The sequence below is a fragment of the Chiloscyllium punctatum genome, chromosome 14 (assembly GCF_047496795.1).
Source record: "Chiloscyllium punctatum isolate Juve2018m chromosome 14, sChiPun1.3, whole genome shotgun sequence".
NCBI lineage: Eukaryota > Metazoa > Chordata > Chondrichthyes > Orectolobiformes > Hemiscylliidae > Chiloscyllium > Chiloscyllium punctatum.
Window position 1 is genome coordinate 90398287 of NC_092752.1, and position 19670 is coordinate 90417956.

A 19670-nucleotide genomic window follows, 5' to 3' on the forward strand; every position below is an offset into this window, starting at 1 on the left:
CCGTAAAATGGAATCAGGGAATCACAATCAGATCAGCCGTGGTCTTAGTGAATTGTGGGCCAGGATTGAATAGACCACGAATGCAACTTATTCTTATATTTATGTTTGTTCCAAGCAAACGTCCCTTCTCTTCCAATATCCCATACAAGTGGGGAGTGAAGCACCTCCTCCTGTTTCTGCGTAACAGGATTCTGGGTCGTCACTCCTCTCAAGATTTCCCTGTGCCCCTGTTTCGAGCATTGAATGACACCCTTCTGTTCTTGTGTCCCAGTCTCGAGCAGGTGAATGACTCCCTCCTGTTCCTGTGTCCCAGTCTCGAGCAGTTGAATGACTCCCTCCTGTTCCTGTCCCAGTCTCGAGCATTTGAATGACTCTCTCCCGTTCCTGTGCCCCAAACTCGAGCAGTTGAGTGACTGCCTCCTCATCCAAGATTTGTGAAAATAGATTTCCTCCTTCTGCTTCTGAGTAACAGGTTCCTATATTTCTGTGCTCACCTGCTGCTTCTGTGGAATGGAGTTGAGGGACTGAATGGCCTCTTCACATTCCTTACAGCTTCGCTTGTGAAAAAGCCTGTCTCCTCTTTATGTAAATCACCAAAATCTGAATGATGTATTTGGCTCTCAGTAATTGAGCAAACAAGCTGACTTACAGAATTCAGAATCTGAATAACCTTCTCCTGTTCCTGTGTTGTACACACCAGGGTCAATAGAGTCTGAGAGATGTACAGCACGGAAAAAGATCCTTCGGTCTGGTCGTCCATACCAACCAAATATCCTAAATAAATCTTGTCCCCCTTGCCAGCACTTGGCCCATCTCCCTGTAAACACTTCCCATGCACGTATCCATCCAAATGCCTTTTAACTGATGCAACTGTACCTGCCTCCACCACCTCTTTTGGCTGTTCACTCCATACACACAGCAATTTCTGTGTGAAAATGTTGTCCCTCATGTCCCTTTTTAAATGTTTCCCATCTCACCTTTAACCTTTGTTATCGAATTTTGGCCTCGCCTATCCTGCAGAAAAGACGTTGATTGTTTACCTTATCTATATCCCTCATGATTTTATAAAACTCTTTAAGGTCACCCCTCAAACTCAACACTTAATAATAGTCCCAGGCTATTCAAACTCTCCCTGCAACTCTAACCGTCCAACACCTGCAACATTATTTTAAATCTCTTCTGCACCCTTCCAAGTTTGGAAACATCTTTCCGACAGCAGGGTGACCAGAATTAAAGGTAATATTACAAAAGTAGCCAAACCAATATCTTCTACAGATGCAACATGTCATGCAAATGCATAGACTCAAAGCACACACCAATAAAGGGAAGATCACCGAGTGACTACTTCACTACACTGCCTACCTGTGATGGCACTTTCAAGGAAAGGAGAACCTGCACCACAAATCTAGCTTTTCTGCCTCACAGCGCAGCGATCCAGGTTTAATTCCATCCTTGAAAGACTGGCTTTGTGGAGTTTTTACATTCTCTCCGTGCCTACGTGACTATCCTCCGGGTGCTATGTTTTCCTCCAACAGTATAAAGATATGCAGATAAGGGTAGATTGGCCATGCTCAATTGTGTACAGTACCCAGGGATGTGTAGGCGAGGTGGATTAGCCATGGGAAATGCATGGTCACAGAGATAGGGAAGGGGTTTGTCCAGTGGGATACTGTTTAGAGGGTCAGTGTGGCCTAGATGGGCCGAATAGCCTGCTTTCTCACTGTAGGGATTCCATAATTTCTATGGAGATCTTCTTGGTTGCCACTTTTCGACAGGACTCTACCTGTATGACTTGCCTTGATATTTCTTGCCAAAATGCAACACCTCACATTTATCTAAAATTAACTCCATCTGCCACTCCTCGGTTCACCTCAGAAAAGTCCCATTATAGTCTGAGAGATCATTCTTCACTGTGGACTACGCCACCAAATTTGGCATTATCTACAACCTTACTGACCATACTTCATATACTCAAATGTAAATGATTTGTGAAAGTGACAAAAGGCACTGGACCCACTATTTATCTTTGTGGCACGCCACTGGTCACAGGTCTCCAAGTTTAATGAACAAATGCCCACTGTCATGCTCCATCTCCAATATTCAAGAAAAGTTTGGACCTAAATTGTGAGCTCTCCCTGGATCTCAGGCAGTCTAACCTTGTTAGCCAGTCTACCATGTAGAACATTTTGGTTTTCTTACTGAATTCCATAAAGACAACATCCACTGTCCTGCCTTCATCAATCATCTTCATCACTTCCTCAAAACATTACACCGAGTAAGTGAGACGTGATCTCCAATGTACAAAGCCCTCTTCAGTCCTTGTCTTTCCAAATGCATGTCCGTTCTTTCCATCAAAATCCCCTCCAACAATTTAGTCACCATTGACATCAGGCTCACCTGTCTACAGTTACCTGCTTTTTCCTTACTTACTTAAATAATGACACTGTTAGCAACCCTCCAGTCTTTTGACACCTCACCTGTGGAAATCAATGGGACAAGTATATCAGTAAAATGCTGAGCAATGTATTTCCTAGCTTCCCACAAACGTCTGGGATACAACTTATCAGGTCCCTGAGATTTGTTTATCTTTATGTTTTTTAAAATGTCCAACACCTCCTTATAATATAGACACTTTCAAGATGTCACTATATATTTCTTCATTCTCTCGCTCTTGTAATCTCCTCCACATTAAATACTGAGGAGAAATACTTGTTTCGTATCCCTCCCATCTCCTGTGGTTCCACACATAGGTAGCCTTACTGATCTTTAAGGGGCCCTATTATCTCCCAAGTTAAACTTTTGACATTAAAGGATGTGTCGAATTTCTTCAATGCCTCGTTAACCGTATTTCTAAAGCCATCTCACGCCCACATTTTTCTGGCCCGATTTCCCCGTTGACTACACACGTACTGCCCTTATACTCCTCTCGGGATTCACTTGATCTCAGCTCTGTTTACCTGAAATATGCCTCCTTCCTTACCTTGACCAGACGATCAATATATCAAGCCATCCAGCACTCCATGCACCCACCAGCCTTGTCCCTCTCACTAATGGAAACACGTTAGCTCTGGACTCTCTGAAACCAGGTTTTGATGGCGTTGCATTTTCCAACCATCCCTTTACCTGCGAATAGGGTATTCCATACAGGCTTTCACAGGGCTCGCATAACACTTTCAAAATTGGACTTGTTCAAAGTTAGAACTATAATGTTTACATCAGGTCTTTCCTATTCCGAAATTAATTTAAAACTAATATTTATGTGGAACAGCAAGTTAAAGAAACACTTCCTGCCCTTCTGTAACAGGCTCGAGAGGCTGAATGGGCTCCTCGTGGCCTTCTGTAATAGACTGGAAAGGCTGAATGGCCTCCTCCTGTCCCTGTATAACAGACCCGAGACATTAAATGACACAGCAACCCATGGATTACGAGCAGCCGTTAAACTGTATCTGATGGAGGTTCATCCTTTCTCAGTTACAGAAACACAGACAACACAATGTACTCCAGGTGCCCTCTCAGTAACACTTCATAAAGCTGCAGCGACACATCTCTTTGTTTTGAATGATTCTTTTGTCAAAATGTGCCAATATTCTAGATTTCCAACTTTTCAAGTAACAACAGGCTAATATGGGCTGAATGGTCTTCTCTTATCCCTCTATAAGAGGCCCATAGGGACAGAATTGCTTCGGCCAGTTCCTGAGCAGCAGTCTCAATGCTCTGTCTCAAGGTTATGAAAGGATTTGTTAGCAGGGCACTTAAAACCAGGAGTAGCCTCACACTCGTCAATAAACATCATACTTTGGGTTAAGGTATCTAGAAACTTGCCCACCCGACTTTTTTTTATGCAGCCGATCTGTTATTTTATAACTGCCTCCTTTCATAAGCAGAGTGGAACACATATAGACTCCAGCCGTGTTCTGTTGATACACTCACATACAAGTGAGAACAAGATTATAAAGGTTTATGGTCCACCCCTCAGCAACCCTCATCCATTCCATCCAAAGCCAGTAAATGTTCCTTTTTATAGCGATATGAAAAATGAGGTGTGGAACTCGTTAACTGAACCTGTTTATTCAGTCATGATTTGGAGATGCCGGTGTTGGACTGGGGATGTACAAAGTTAAAAATCACACAACATCAGGTTATAGTCCAACAGGTTGAATTGGAAGCAACACCAGGTTTCGGAGCGCCGCTCCTTCATCAGATAATAGTGGAGGACACAATTCTAAGGCACAGAAATTATAGCAGAAATTTACAGTGTGATGTAACTGAAATTATACATTGAAAAATACCTTGATTGTCTGTTGAGTCTTTCATCTGTTCGAATACCATGATAGTTTCACTTCTTTCATGTGTAAATCACAAAACCCTTTTTAAAAAAATAAGTTACATTCTCAGGTTAGCTGTAACATTGACTGTTAGCTAGACAATATGTTGAAGTTGTTGGCCCCTTGTGTTCTCTGTCTATTCCATGATGTTTAGATTGATTCTATTCTGAAATGTGAGATAACAGAGTTTTACAGGAATTCATGCAGTTTTTGAGCAAAGTTCAATGTAACTCTGCAAGTACAAATTCACCCCACAAAACATATGTGTGCATTTATGTCTTCTGTTTGTTTGTGTGTGTTTGTCTGGGTTGAGGGTTGTGAGTGTGAGGGAGTGTATATGTGTGTGTCGTGATGTAGTCTAATGTCTGTGAGGGTTTGCATGTGTGAGTGTGGGAGTCTGTGTGCGTGTCTGGGGTGGGGGGCTGTGAGTGTCTGTAAGAGAGAGTGTATATGTGTGTACATGAGTGTAGAGTGGTCTAAGTCTCTGAGCGGATGCCTGTGTGAGTGTGAGTGTCTGTAAGGGAGTGTGGGAGTGTCTATGTGTGTGTCTGTGTACATGTGTGTCCGTGTGTATGTCTGGGTATAGGAGTGCCTGCGTATGTGTGTGTGTAGTGGTGTCTGTGTCTGTGTGTGTACAATGCAATGGTGGTCACATGTACTGTGACATGAACCCAAGGTCCCAGTTGATGCCCTCCCTATGGGTACCGAATTTAGTTATCAGCCTCTGCGCGGCTACTTCTCGCTGCTGCCTGTCCTGAAGTCCGCCTTGGAGGATGGTCACCCGAAGGTCCGAGGTTCAATGTCCTGCACCACTGAAGTGTTCCCCAACTAGGAGGGAAAACTGTTTGTTTTTGTCTTTAATGTGAATCTCTACGGTCCAACTGTATCTTTTCCTGGCCTTGGGTTTTGTCTCCCTAGTGTATCAAGTGCTGGCATTGTGTCGCTCAGAAATAATGAAATGGTGTGTGACAGGCTATTGTTCAATTCCCGGTATGTCCCATGTGATGGCCATGGACAGGCTTGTTTCAGAAGTTATGAGACACATCCTTGTAACTTGGTCTGTACCTGTGGTTGTCCTCTCAGGTGACCTTGCGATCAGTAACATGAGGAAGATCACTGAGTAAAGGACCAGGCATCTAAATTGTGTGACAATGCTGTCACTATTTTGATAAAAGGTTATTTTCTCCTTATTTTCAGTAAGAGGTCATAAATACCAAACTGCCTACTGTAAACGGCTCAAGTAAATAACTTATGGGGCTTTTAGGGTTTTTTAATAAATAGTTGTAACAATGGCCAGCTCGCACACACCAGGCTTTCGAGATTTTTCCTTGTAACTGTAACAGTTATCAGGTGCTTGTGGTCCCAGAAGGGTTGGACGTTTTAGTAAATTATCCCTAGCTGCTGTTGTCTCTGTAACTTCACTTGATGCTGTTTCCTCCTGGATTGGAGAACTGTATGCAAGAATGCATGTCTGAATGTTCCTTTTTGCCAAAGGGTGTGTTTAGGTTATTTTAGTATATTGGAACAGTAAATTTGTAGAAGGTACTGTTTCCATTATTCAGTTAAGGTTTCCAATAGTTAAGTTATTCTAAATTCCTCTTCATTTTGTATGGATTTTCATTAGAGTGTTTAAATACATTGTGTTTTGCTTCATGGTGAGTGGTTTGACTAGTAGCATCACATCTGGAACACCCAACTCGCATCTACCTTTAAAACAAAAAAAGGTTGGAATCCAAGCTACCTCCTTAAACTAGTTTGAGTCAGTCTGGTTGGTCTATAGCAAACTGGGGACTCTCGTCTGGGGCTAAATCGGTAACACCAAATTGGGTTTAGAATTAAAATCCCTACAGTATGCAAACAGGCAATTCGACCCAACAAGTCCACACCGACCCTCCGAGGAGTAACCTACCCAGACCCATTCCTCTAACCTATTATTACACATTTACCCCGACAAAAACTGTTTACCCACACATCCTTGAAAACTACAAACAATTTAGCTTGGCTAATTCACCTGACATGCACATCTTTGGGTTGTGGGAGGAAACCAGATAATCCAGAATACACTGATGCAGACACAGGAGAGTATGCACCAGGAGGCTATTGGATTCAAAGGTCACGAATGGTAGTTGTTAGTGTATTTTGTTCCGTATTTTGAATTCGTTTGGTTTAAACATTCTTTCAGTCACTGAGAATTCTCTGGGTGTGGAAGAAGTGAAGTTGGGTGTTTTACATAAGGTAATGAAGGCAAAGCTGTAGGAATTGGCAGACAAGCTGGAGTTGGGGTTGTGTTTGTCTGTGAGAAAATGAAAGATAATTAAAGCTATAGCTCGGCAATTACATTTGGTGGAACCACCATCAGAATCTTCGGAAATGGTGAGAATTCAATTTCAAATGAGGCACCTTGAACATGAGAAGAAATTGAAACTGTGAATTATGATGAAAAGTACAAATAAAAGAACAGGAAATGAAGAAGAAAGAGAGAAAAAGAGAGAAGAAAAGCAGAGAGTTTCAACTTCAAAGGTTAGTAATTAGAGAGGAAAGTTGACATAGAAGGTGTTGATGAAGGTAGACGGTAGTCTGGGTGAGGAGGATAGTGAGGATGATCAACCCTATAGTAGCCAAAGGTTTGATGGGGATCTGTTTAAATACATCCAGGTATTATCTACATTTGATAAGAAGGATGGGGGAGCCTTTTTAATTTCATTTCAGAAAGTGGCTAAACAAATGCAGTGCCCAGTGAATATGTGGATTTAGTTGATTCAAACAAAACTGATAGGTATTTGCATCCCTATCAGAGGCGGTGTCTGGGGAGTAGGCGGAGGTGAAGAAAGCCATCAGGAGGGTACATGAGCTTGTGCCAGAAGCTGACAGACAGTGTTTCAGGAATCTAAAATAGCGTCCGGGGTTAAACGCACACTGCGTTTGAAAGAATCTAACAAAGTAATTTTGAAAGATGGGGAAGGGTATTAAAAACAGAGCAAAGTTAAGGCACTCTTAGAGAGATTCTTATATTGGTTAAGTTCAAAAATTCACTTCCTGCAGTCGTGCGAACTCGTGTGGAAGAGCAGAGAGTAACAATAACAAGATTAGAAGCTGAAATGGCTGATGGTGGTGATTTGGTTCAGAAATCAAAGCTTGGTTTCTGTGAGAGATTGAGAAGTATGTGCGATATCTTCTCAAAACATATCACTGTGAAAGTAAGGTTTATTAGCATAGGCCAGGAGTAGCAGGTAAAGAGGTTACAGCATTAAGAGGTACAGAAATATGTAATTCTTTTGTGCTGAGACATGAGGAGCTATGTCATTCAGAAGGACTATTGGAGAGATGAGAAGTGCTTCATTATGTAACATGTGGTTGGAGTGTCCAGTGGAAAAATCAACAGATTTATTCCACAATGGGGAAGGAGGCCTTGAGCTTGATGTTGGTGTTGCAACATTTCAGCATTTACATTGTGAATAACATATATGAGACAAATCTTTATCACTGATCGTGACCCCTTAAAGTTTTTGGAGAAGTTTTGAGAGAAAAATACCAGTCTGTTTCGATTGAGCTTATTCTTGCTGCCATTCAACTTGAAAATTTACAGTTGACAGGGCGAGAAAACTTAAGTTTTGACACATTGTGGAGACTTGGATGAAGAAAGACAAAGGCATTCTGTGGCAGGAGTAAAATGTCTGAAATGGAATCGAGTTGTGAACATTTGTATGCCCACAGTCAATGTAATGTATATGCATTTCAGTCTACTAATAGAGGAAGAGTAGGAGGTCTAAAATGAATCCACCGTTGTATATTGATGGATTATTTTATTAAAGATGGAGTTTTGAGGATACTATCACTGTAAAAAGGATATTTTCTCTTGTTTTTTTTTAACAGAGGTTTTAAAGGCAGAGGTGCAGAACTGCTGTATGAAAACACGCCAAGTAAATAACTTAGAAAGCCTTAAGTTTTATTAAAACGGTGATAACAATGGAAGGGCAGTGGCCAGCTCTCCCAGACCATGTTTTCTTGTTTTGTTTTTAGCTGCAGCATTCAGAAGCTGCCGGAGATCCCAGCAGGGTTGGAAGTGTCAATACATGATGCTGAGCTGCCTTTCTCTCTGATATCTCTGTTGATGTTGATTCTCCTGGATCAGAAAACTGCTGTAAGAATATGTATTTGAATATATCTTTGTGCCAAGCGGTGTATACCAAGAAGGTACGGTATCTATTGTATGCGTAAGTGTTCAAACATATAAGCTATCTCAAAACGTTCTTCTCTTTGATTGTATTTTAACTAAAGCATTTGAATAGATTATATTTTGCTTAATGTCGAGTTGGTTGACCAGTCACAACATATCTGGAAAGCACACTTCCCATCTACGGTTTAAAATAAGGAAAGGTTTGGGTCTAGGCGGACTTCTTAAAATATTTTGCGGGAATCTGGTCTGGTCCACAACATTTGTAGCCGAGGAGTTTCTGACTGACTCCTTTTATTGAAAAGTTAGTGGAGGTGCTGGGGACGGTTTGCTGGAGGTTGTGCTGTGAGCTGCCTCAGACATTCACGGAGACCTGAGGATTTGGTGACCCAACTTGGGATGGAGCCTGGGGACTTTAGTGACAGCATCTGAGCCTGCAACATGAAAAACAAATGGAGCAGAGGCTGCAGAGAGGCGAAGCTCTGAAACCACGCAGTGAGTGCGTATGGTGAAAGGGATCTGCTGTATCCACCGCAGATTTTCCAGGAACAGCTTCCCAAGATCCATTTAACCCAGGAGCAGAGAGTGAGGGGATCCTGACTGAACAAGAGCTGGTCACAGAGCGGTGTCACCTCCTTCAACACGACCTGCAGCTTCACACCAGGGGGAGGAAGGTGCTGCCAGTGGCTGTTAGGGTCACTGTTTCATTCAGCTTCTATGATCCAGAACTTTCAGGCAGGACTGGGTGACATATCCATCATCTCCCAGTACCTCAACATCAATGTCACCATTCGGTGATGGAGGATATATATGGTGAATGAATAAAATACATCGTTTCTCCATCAGCAGGAAGCTGCTGGTTGTATCATTATTTTCCCAGTATAGTGGGATTCCCGTTGGTGTACATGGCATGTTCGGTTAGCCATGTCAATAGGGAGAGGTAGAGGAACTGAAGGAGCTCTCACTCTATGAATGTTAAAATGTGTCCATGCATAGCACATCATGTTGGTGAATACCCCTGTCCTGGCAGCAGTCACGGCCTCTTCATTCAGAAGCAGTCAGCCATTCCCATCGTCTTCATCTCTCCATTTAGAAAAGAATAAATGTATCTTGGATAAAGGCCGTTCCCTTGATACACGTTTCAAAACACCATACCCACCACCAACCAACTACATCAAAATATTCCATGTGTACGGAGAGCAATGGGGTCACTTGGAGTGTCTGGGAGCAGACGATCATGGATAGAGCAAAACCTCCCATGTCTGAACGGGTCTGCGGGAACCCCCGAGTACACAGTATCATGAAGTCCTGTAATCCCTCTCCATTTCAGTAACATACTGCCTTCCATTATTCCAGTAAATTAAATGACAGATTATATCATGTTATATTCCACCTCCCAAATTATTATCCATTGCCTTTACCTCTCTGTATCTATCTGTAGACCCTCCACCCTCTCTTGATAATTTAATCCCTTGCTTATCACAGCAACATGACCAAACTCAGTATCTGTATATCTGTTCCATCCTCATGATCATTGATATAGATTGTAAATAGTTGAGGACCCAGCACTGGTCACTGTGTGACTCCACTGGTGACGTTCTGTCAAACTGATTAAGACTGATTTATCCGGAGCGCCTGCTTCCTGTTTGATACACAGTACTCCCCCATTACTGTGTAACACAGTGGAAAGGCTGAATATAAACAAGGACCATCAGTCAGGAATCCAACCCCTCGAACCTGCTCCACTATTGAATACAATCATGGCTGATGTCATCGCGCCGTCTGTTCTACTTTGCTGCGATCTCTCTATCCTCATTCTCTAGTCTCTTGTTGTAAATTGTGCCACATGAAAATAAATCACTCCACCTCTACACTTTCAATTACATTTAGCATTTGCAGACCTCAATGAGATCTCCTTTCATTCTTATAAACTCAAGAATGTAGGCCTGAACTGCTCAATTTCTCTTCATAAGACAAACACTTCAAATTTGGAATCAATATAATGAACCTCTTCTGAATTGCCTCTAATGCAAATACCTCATTCCACAGGACACACAAACTGTACTCCAGTACAGCCTCACTAATGTCTTGTACAGCAACAACAACACTCCCTACATTTCTACTCTATCCTTTTACAAACAAATGCTGAAATTATGCCTGCATTTCTCAAAACTTGCAGTACTCGCAGGCAGGTTTTTTTGTGATAAGCAAACTGAAACCCTGACCACTCTGTACCTGAGCACTTTGAAGTTTCTCTCCATTTAGATAATAATTTGCCTTTCTGTTATGCTGGCCAACTTGAATAACCCTATATTTATCCATTCAATTTTCATTGCCAAATTCTTGCTCATTCACCCAACCTATCCATGTAGTTTTAAATCTCTTGCATCACCATCCCGACGTACAACTGAAAATGTAGCTGAAGTATTTTCTATCCCGTCAACCGAGTAATAATATCGATCGCAAATGGTTGAGGCATGAGAACTGAAATCAATAGCACTCTACAAATTGCATTTTCCAAAAGAAAATGACACATTTATTCCATCTGATTCCATTTTGTTGGTTAACCAATCCTCCATTCAAGCTAATAAATTACTCCTAAACCCATGTTGTCTGATCTTACCAATTACTCTTTGGAGAAGCGACACATCCAATGCCTTCTGGAAGACAATATATCACATATTTAAGTAACTCAAGCAAACACTTCAAACTTGATTCAATCTTTGTAAAACCATGTTGACTCCGATGGATTGTGGTTTAAATTTGCAAATATCCTCAACAGTGGATTCTAAAAATTTGCCTCAAATTACAATAGCTTATTGTTACATTTTACTCATTAATGAATACATATATTGTAAGTTCTTCCCTTTCGAAAACCTTTACGTTTTCTTTGAATTCCTGTCTCATGGGCAAAAGGTTTTAAGAGATCTGCTCCAATTGCTGTGTAAGAGACATGTGTGGCTGACTGGACTCATCATCCTGCTGGTGTACAAACTCGATGGGCTGACGTCTTTCTGGTGTTCCCATGTTGTCATCTCCAACGCCAGAATGACCACCTCCCGTTGATGCGTTAGAGGGGTGGGGGATTATGGAATCTTCCCGTTACTGTGTACCATTTTGAGGGGGCCGATGGGTCTTCGCATATTCATTCATGATAGGTGGAGATACTGAACGGTCTCCACATGTATCCTGGAGATGGGACCGAGGGATTGATTGGTCTTCTCCTGTTCCCATACAACAGACACGTGTCTAAGTTACCTCCTCCTTTCTCATGAAATAAGTCTCAGATAGTTTTTTTTATTCATATCCAATTCCCTTGCAACAGATTCGGTGGCTCTGAATGAATGGCCTCCTGTTATCCCAGTGTAACAAATCTCCAGTTACTGTGTGTCCTCTTCCAGTTCCTAAGTTACGGAATTGAGGAGGCTGAATGGACTGATCCTGTTGCTGTGTAACAGGATACTGGTGTCGCATGGCCTACTCTGGGTCCAGTGTTATAGATTCAAGGGGCGGATTGGCCTTCTCCTGTAAATATACATCGGGCTCGAGGGGCTGAACAACCTCGCCCTATTCTGGTGTAACAGGGTCAAAAGCCTGAATATCCTTCTGTTGTTCCTGTATAACAGGCTGGAGAACGGAATTGATTCCTACACTATGTGTGTAATTCGCTTCAGTTGTTGACTCCTTCCTGTCGTCTATGTTGAAATGAGATCTTCTTGCATTTTTGTAAACTCCAATGGCTATTGGATCATCCTGATCATCCTTTCGTTCTAAGCTCGCATCTTCATTGCAGGAATCAGTTGAGGGGACCATCTCTGAGATGCTTCCAATATAACAATATCCTTTCTTCATTGAAGAGACTAAATCTGTACACACTACTCCAGATTGATCTTACTAAGATCCTGTACAGCCACAGCAATGCTTTACCATCCTGCTGTAAGGTTCCCACCCAGGTTAGAGCTGTCTCAGCTCTCTGGGGGAAATACAGAGCATTTATGAACGATCATTGTCCTTCTCTACTCCATCAGCATAACGGGAGATCTGGAGGTAGAGGAACCTACACAATGTCACAATGATGCTTAAAAAGATCATAAATGACGTGGCGAGATGATCTCTACCATTAATCTCCCCAAAACCCACGTCGCTCAGATTCTGCAGAATCTTGTAATGTGGAGCGTAAAAACAGCACAGAGAAGGAAACATTGATGGGAGTTATATATCAAACTGAAAGCTGCAATACAAATGTTGGGCATGTTATAAAACAGGATAATGAGAGATACATATTTGTGGGTACTGCTGTAATAATGTCCTGTTTACATTATATCTAAACTGTGTTAACCCAACTGAATGCTAATGCTGGGAAAATGGATTTCATGAGCATGTGTTAGATAGCTGGCATTAACATTTTGTCGAGCACTGAGCTAGAGATCAGGTTATTTAGGAATTGGTGTTGGATGATCAGAAAAGCTAATTGAAAACTTTGCTGTCGAGGACATTTTGTTATCAGTGACCACAATGCATTGGTTTTCTTTTATGCTGTTTGAGTACACTGAAGTTTTTTGGTTTATTTGAAGTAACTGTTATAACTCTGAATCATGCAAGCCCTGAAGGTGTGAGGAGAAAGTGGGGACTACAGATGCTGGAGATCAGTGGCGCTGGAAAAGAACAGTCAGTCAGTGTACTAGGAGCAGGGGCATTGTCGTTTCGGGCACAACCCTTTATCAGGAATGAGGCTTCTGGGTCAAGGGGGCTGAGAGAAAAATGAGAAGGGGGTGTGGCAGGAGGCAGGTAGCTAGGAATGCGATAAGTAGATGAAGGTGGGTTGAAAGTGATAGGCGATGAAAGGAGACAGAATGCCTCATCTACTGCATTCTTTAAACTCGGTGTGGTCTTCTCGACATTGGCGAGACATACGTGGATTATTTCAGAGAACATCGCTGGAACAGCTACATTGACCAACTCCACCATCTTGTGGTTGAACACTTTACCTCTCCTTTCCACTCTGCCAAGGGCATGACAGCCCTCGGCCTCCTCCATCGCCAAAACCTAACCACCCGAAGCATGGATGAAGAAAAGTTCCTCTTCTGCCTTGGGACCCTCCAACCACAGGGGATTAATGTAGATTTCACCAGTTTCCCCATTTACCCTAACTCCACCTTATCACAGTCCAATCTTCCAACTCAGCACACTACCCCTTTTGAACGTTCCGATGTGTTTATCTTCCTTCCCATCAATCTGGTCCACCCTCCTCTCCGACCTAACCCTTTCAGCATCACCTTCAACTATCTATTAGACCAAAGGTAGCAGCTTAGAAAAATGCAAAGTGTTGTATTAAGCCAGTAGATTCGGAGAAATATAAGACCCAGCAACGGATGATCAAGAAACTGAGAAGAAAGTCAAAAAGCGAAAAAGCATGCAGACAAAAGAAAAACATAAAGACTGCTAAAAAAAACATACATCAGTTTTTGAAACAAAAGTAAAAACAAGGTCACATGTGGAACAGTGGGTGTGCGGACAGGGTAATTTATTGGAGAGAACAGAGAAATCACAGGGGAAAGAAACAGTTTCTTTGTGTCTATCTTCAAGGCAGAATATCCAGAAATTCTCCCAGAAATACCAAGTGACCATGGACTTATGCAAGCAAAGTCTAAGATCATTCTTATCAGTGTTGAGGGCATCTTTTAAAAGGAAGCTGGATTGAATATTTATAAATCTGAAAGATCAGATGTACTTCAAACAAGAATTTCAGAGGAAGCAGCAAAAGGCATATTGATTGCATCACAGATTTTCACGTTACTTTCCAATACATTCCCTTAAGATATTTAGCCAATCTGGATAAGGCAAAGGTTATAAATATTATCCAACAGTTTAAGAAAGGATGAAGATGGAGAATGGTGAACTACAGACCAGTAACTTGTCATCCACGATCGTGTGTCTGTTGGGCTCGATTACAAAGAACATGTTATTGGATATATAGAAGGTAATGGTAAAACTGGGGAAGATGATAATGCATCGATGAAATGAAAACCATAAGTGGCAAATATTTTCTTGGAATAGTTTGAAGATGATTCTTATGGACGTAGGCAATGAGGAGCCAATAGATAATGTTGGATATTGAGGAGGACCTTTTTAAAGAACTCTCCCACTAATATCAGAAGAAAAGTTAAAGTGAAAGGAATTGGGAAGAACGCATGCAAATAGGAAACGAAAAATTAGTTTTACATTCATGTGTATGTAATTGCAATATAGAAGATGTCGTGCACCAGCTGCATAGAGTGTTGCTGAGACTTAACTTAGAGTATTGTGTACCGCTTGGAGTCCCAATCTAAGATAGAATATACTGACTACAGAGGAACTGCAAAAGGTATTCTCCAGATTAATCCATAAAATGGCAAGATTGTCTGATGGGTGACATTCAGCCTGTGATCTCGAATTTCAAAAGATGAGAGGTGATTGTATTGAAACTTAGAAAATTAGGAACATAGAGGGGACTGAATAACAGAGAGACATGGAGAAGTGCAAGCAGGTGAGATGAGGCAGAATCCCACGGTATTCTACACGGTCAAGTAGAACAGAATAATCAGAAACAGTTAGTGTCCAGTAGAAACCAAAGGGGGGCAATCAGTGCGTCAACCCGGAGAACATTGATAGATTGTTACATGTAAACATCACAGCTGTTTTACTTTGGAGAAGGAGGATGCAGGTAGAGAATTCGAGAAGATGGTCTGGAAAGCTCTTGAAGAGATTGATGTAAAATACCAGCGGGGTTTTGAGGCTTTGTTTCGTATAAAATTTGACCAATCCGCAGGTCTGGATACTGTTGGAGTCAAGGGAGGAAACTTTAATTGGAATCTGATCATAGGGGAGGTGCCAGAGGACTGGAGAGCAGCTAATATGATTCCACTTCACAGTAAGGCTGGTAGAAATTTGCCAAGGTAGCTATGGACGAGCGAGTATTAGATCACTGTTCGGGAAACTACTGGAGAAAATAGAGAAGGAGAAAATCGAACTCCAATCAGATTCGCAAGGTTTGATCAGGGTTAATCATCATGACTTTATCAGAGTGAAGTCACACCTAATGAATTTGATTGAATTAGTTTGAGGAGGTCGCTTATTTAGTTTTGCAGCAAGGCCTTTGACAAATTTCCACATGGGAAACTGAAAAAAATAAAGTAAAATCTCAGTGTATCGAGGATAACTTGACAAGTTACAACGAAAATTGTCTTAGTGTCAGGAGGCAGAGGGTGGTGAGAGAAAGCTGTTTGTGTACTGGAGAACAGTGTCCCCTGGTATACCACAGCGATCAGTGTTGTGTCCCTTATTGTTTGTAGCCTTCATAAATGGTATAGATGTGAATCTGGAGGGGGAGTGACTGGAGGGGTGGGAGTTGTGATAAGTAAGTTTGTGTTTGACACAATGATTGGCCGGGTGGTTGGCAGTGAGGAGGAAGTTCTGATTTTACAGGAAAATACAAGTGGAATTATCAGATGGGCAGATCAATGGCAGATGGAATGTGATCCTGATAAATATGAGGTGATGTACTTGGAAGGAGGAACCAGACATGAGGTGTACACAATGATTGGCAGCACACCAGGGTGCTCAGAGGGTGTTTCTCCACACATCCCTGAATGTGACTGAACAGGGTATTGGACTAGTTAAGATTTGAACCTTGGGTGGAGCGTTTATTAATCAGGGGGTAGATTACAAGTGCTATACAGGGCTTGGTTTAGTCCATGATGGAGTAGTGTATGTCATTCTGGGAGTCACATTACAGGAAGGATGTGATTGTACTGGAGGGGGTTGCAAGGGCGATTCACCAGGATGTTCCCTGGGATGGAGCATATCAGTTATGGAGAGAGCCTGGATAAGCTCGGTTTGTTTACTTTGGAGCAGAGGAGGCTTCGTGGGATGAGATTCAGAAGGATAAGTTAACAAGGGGCATGGACAGGGTGGATAGACAGTAGCTGTTCCTTTTAGACAAAGGGTCAAGAACAAAGGAGCACACTTTTAAAGTGAAGAGTTTAACTTGCAGAGAGGATTTAAAATTGCTTTTTTTTTCACCCAGAGGGTGTTGAGGTCTGGAATGTACTTCCTGAGAGGGGAGTTATCACGGCTAACCTCTCAATCGTTAAGTGTACTTGGACGAGCATTTTGAAGTGTCATAACATTCCAGGCTATTTGCCTGGTGTTGGAAAGTGGGGCTAATATAGATCGTGCTGTATTTATGTTGGTACAGAGACTATGCTCTTGTGCGTGTATGTGGAGCTGAGCAGTTTAAGACAGGAATTGATAGGTTTCTGAAGATAATGTTCACAAAGGTTATAAGAGTGAACTGTTATAGCTTGTCAAATTATGTCAATGTGAGAAGTATGAAAAAACAGGGCGGGTTCCTTCTCGTTTGAAACCAGAGAATGGAGATTGGGAAACAGGGAAATGGCAAAACTATGAATCACAGAACTTTCTGACAATACCAGGAAAACCAAGTCTGGCGTGGAAAACGAAATAGTACATGGAACATCGAACATAGTAAGTAAATGGTTTAGGATAAATTATTGGGAGTGAACGTAATGGTCATAGACAACACTAACATAGATTTATGGAATGGGAATTATGTTTGAGAAACAAACTGGGAGACAAATGAAAGAGAAGCAATGGATGTAAAACATGTGGATTTTCAGAAAAAAATGTTGATAAACTTCCCAGCCGAGTTTGCAATATCAAATCTTAGTGGATTGGTGTGAATATATGGACAAGCTTCTAGAGTGGGACAGCAGGCAGGAATCAGTGAATAGAAATAAACAGACTTGTGAAGCAACAGCCTGACCTTGTATTTAAGGTCTGATTCTGTGAGAATGACTATGTCCCAGACACCCCATCACCTTCCCTGGATATCTCCTCTCTCACCAGCAGGACAGACAAAGCAGAAGTGGTGGCAAAGTGGGATACAGCTGGAAGGGAATTGCTCTTGGAGTCCTCAACAGTGACTCTGTATCCCATGAAGTCTCATGGCATTAGTTTACACATGGGAAAGGAAACTTCCTGCTGATTACCATGTACCAGCCTCTCTCAACTGATGAATCAGTACTCCTCCATGATGACCAACACTTGGAGAAAACGCTGAGGGTGGCAAAGGCACAAAATGTACTCTGGGTGGAAGATTTCAATGTTCACAAAAAGAGTGGTTCGGCACCCGCATTACTGATTGATCTGGTTGGGTCCAAAAGGATATAACTTCTCGACTCGGTCTGCGGCAGGTGGTGAAGGAACCCACAAGAGGGAAAAGCCATATTTGCCACAGCCTTCCTAACTTGCCAGTTGCAGAAGTATCGGTCCATGACAGTATCAGTAAGAGTGATCACCGCATAGTCATTGTGGAGACAAAGTCACACCTTCACATTGAGAATAACCTTCACAATTTTGGGTGGTACTATCACGGTGCTAAATAGAACAGAATTCGAACAGATCTAGCAGCTCAAATCTGGGTTTCCATAAGGTGCTGTGGGTCATCAATAGCAGCAGAATTGTACACCCACACAACCTCAAGGCCTGGCGTATCCCCCTCACAACAATTACCATCAAGCCAGAGGATCAACCTTGGTTCAATGGAATGTGCAGGAGGGCAGGAGCAGCACTTGGAATACCTGAAAATGAGGTGTCAGTCTGGTGGAGTCACCAATCATGACTACCTGTGTGCCAAACAGCATAAGCAGTAAGTGATAGACAGAGCTAAGTGATCCCACAATCAAAGGATCAGATCTCATCTCTGCATTCCTTCCACTTCTAGTTGAGAATAGTTACGGACAATTAAACACGTCATTGGAGGAGGAGATTCCACAAGTATCCCCATCCTTAATGATGGAAGAGACCAGCACTTCAGTGGAAAAGATAACGTTCATGAATTCGCAATAATCTTCAGTCAGAAGTGCTGAGTGGATGGTCCATCTCAGCCTCCTCCAGTTGTCCTCAGCAATTCAGTTACCAGTCATCAGCCAATTTGGTTCAGTGCACGCGACATCCAATTCAGTTGGAGACACTGGATACCCCAGGGGATACATGCCCTGACAACATTCTGGCAATAGTACTGAAACGTTGTTCTCCAGACCTTGTCACTGCCCTAGCAAAGCTGTTCCAATACGGTTACAACAACGACATTTCCCCGATTACACCCAAATATGTCCTGTATATAAAAAGCAGAACAAATCCAATCCGGCCAATTACCACCCGGTCGGTCGACTCTCGATCATCAGTAAAGTGGTGGAATGTCTCAGTGCTTTAAAGCAGCACCTGCTCAGCAATAACCGGGTCAATGACGCCCAGTTTCGGCTCCACCAGGGCCACGCAGCCACTGACCTCATTACCGTGGTTCAAACATGGACAAAAGAGCTGAATTCCAGAGGTGGGGTGAGAGTGATAGCCCTTTAAAACAGGGTTGCCTTCGACCAAGTGAGGTATCAAGGGGCCTTAGCAACACTGCATCAATGGGTATCAGGGGCAAACTCCCTGCTGGTTAGAATCATACCTGACACGTAGGAAGATGGTTATAGTTGATAAAGGTCAGTCAACTCAGCTCCAGGGCATGTCTGTAGGGGTTGCTCGGGCAATGGTCTAGGCCCATACATCTTCAGGGCTTCTTCATCAATGGCCTTGCCTCTATTATAAGGTCAGAAGTAGGGATGTTCGCTAATGATTGTACAATGCTCAGCAATGTTTGTTGCTCCTCAGATACTGAAGCAGGCCATGTCCAAATGTGACAAGATTTGGACAGTATCCAGGCTTACAAGTGGCAAGTAATATTCACGCCACACAAATGCCACACCGTGAACATCACCACTAAAATACAATCTAACCACTGCAGCTTGGCATTCAATGGTGTTACTGTCACTGAATCCACAGTGGTCTGCAGTGGTTCAACAAGGCAGCTCACCACTACCTTCTCAAGGGGCAACCAGGGACAGGCAATAAGTGCTGGCCCAGCCAGTCACACCCAGATTCAGGAAATAAATATTATTTTTAAATAAAATCACAGAGGAATGTTGCTGGGATATCATGGAGATCGGTGCTCAGGCCCCAGCTGTTCACAATACCCATTAAATATTTGGTTGCAGGAATCAAATACAATATATCCCAACCTGCTGAGAGAACTAAAGGATGTTGGATTGTGAGTGGGTTAG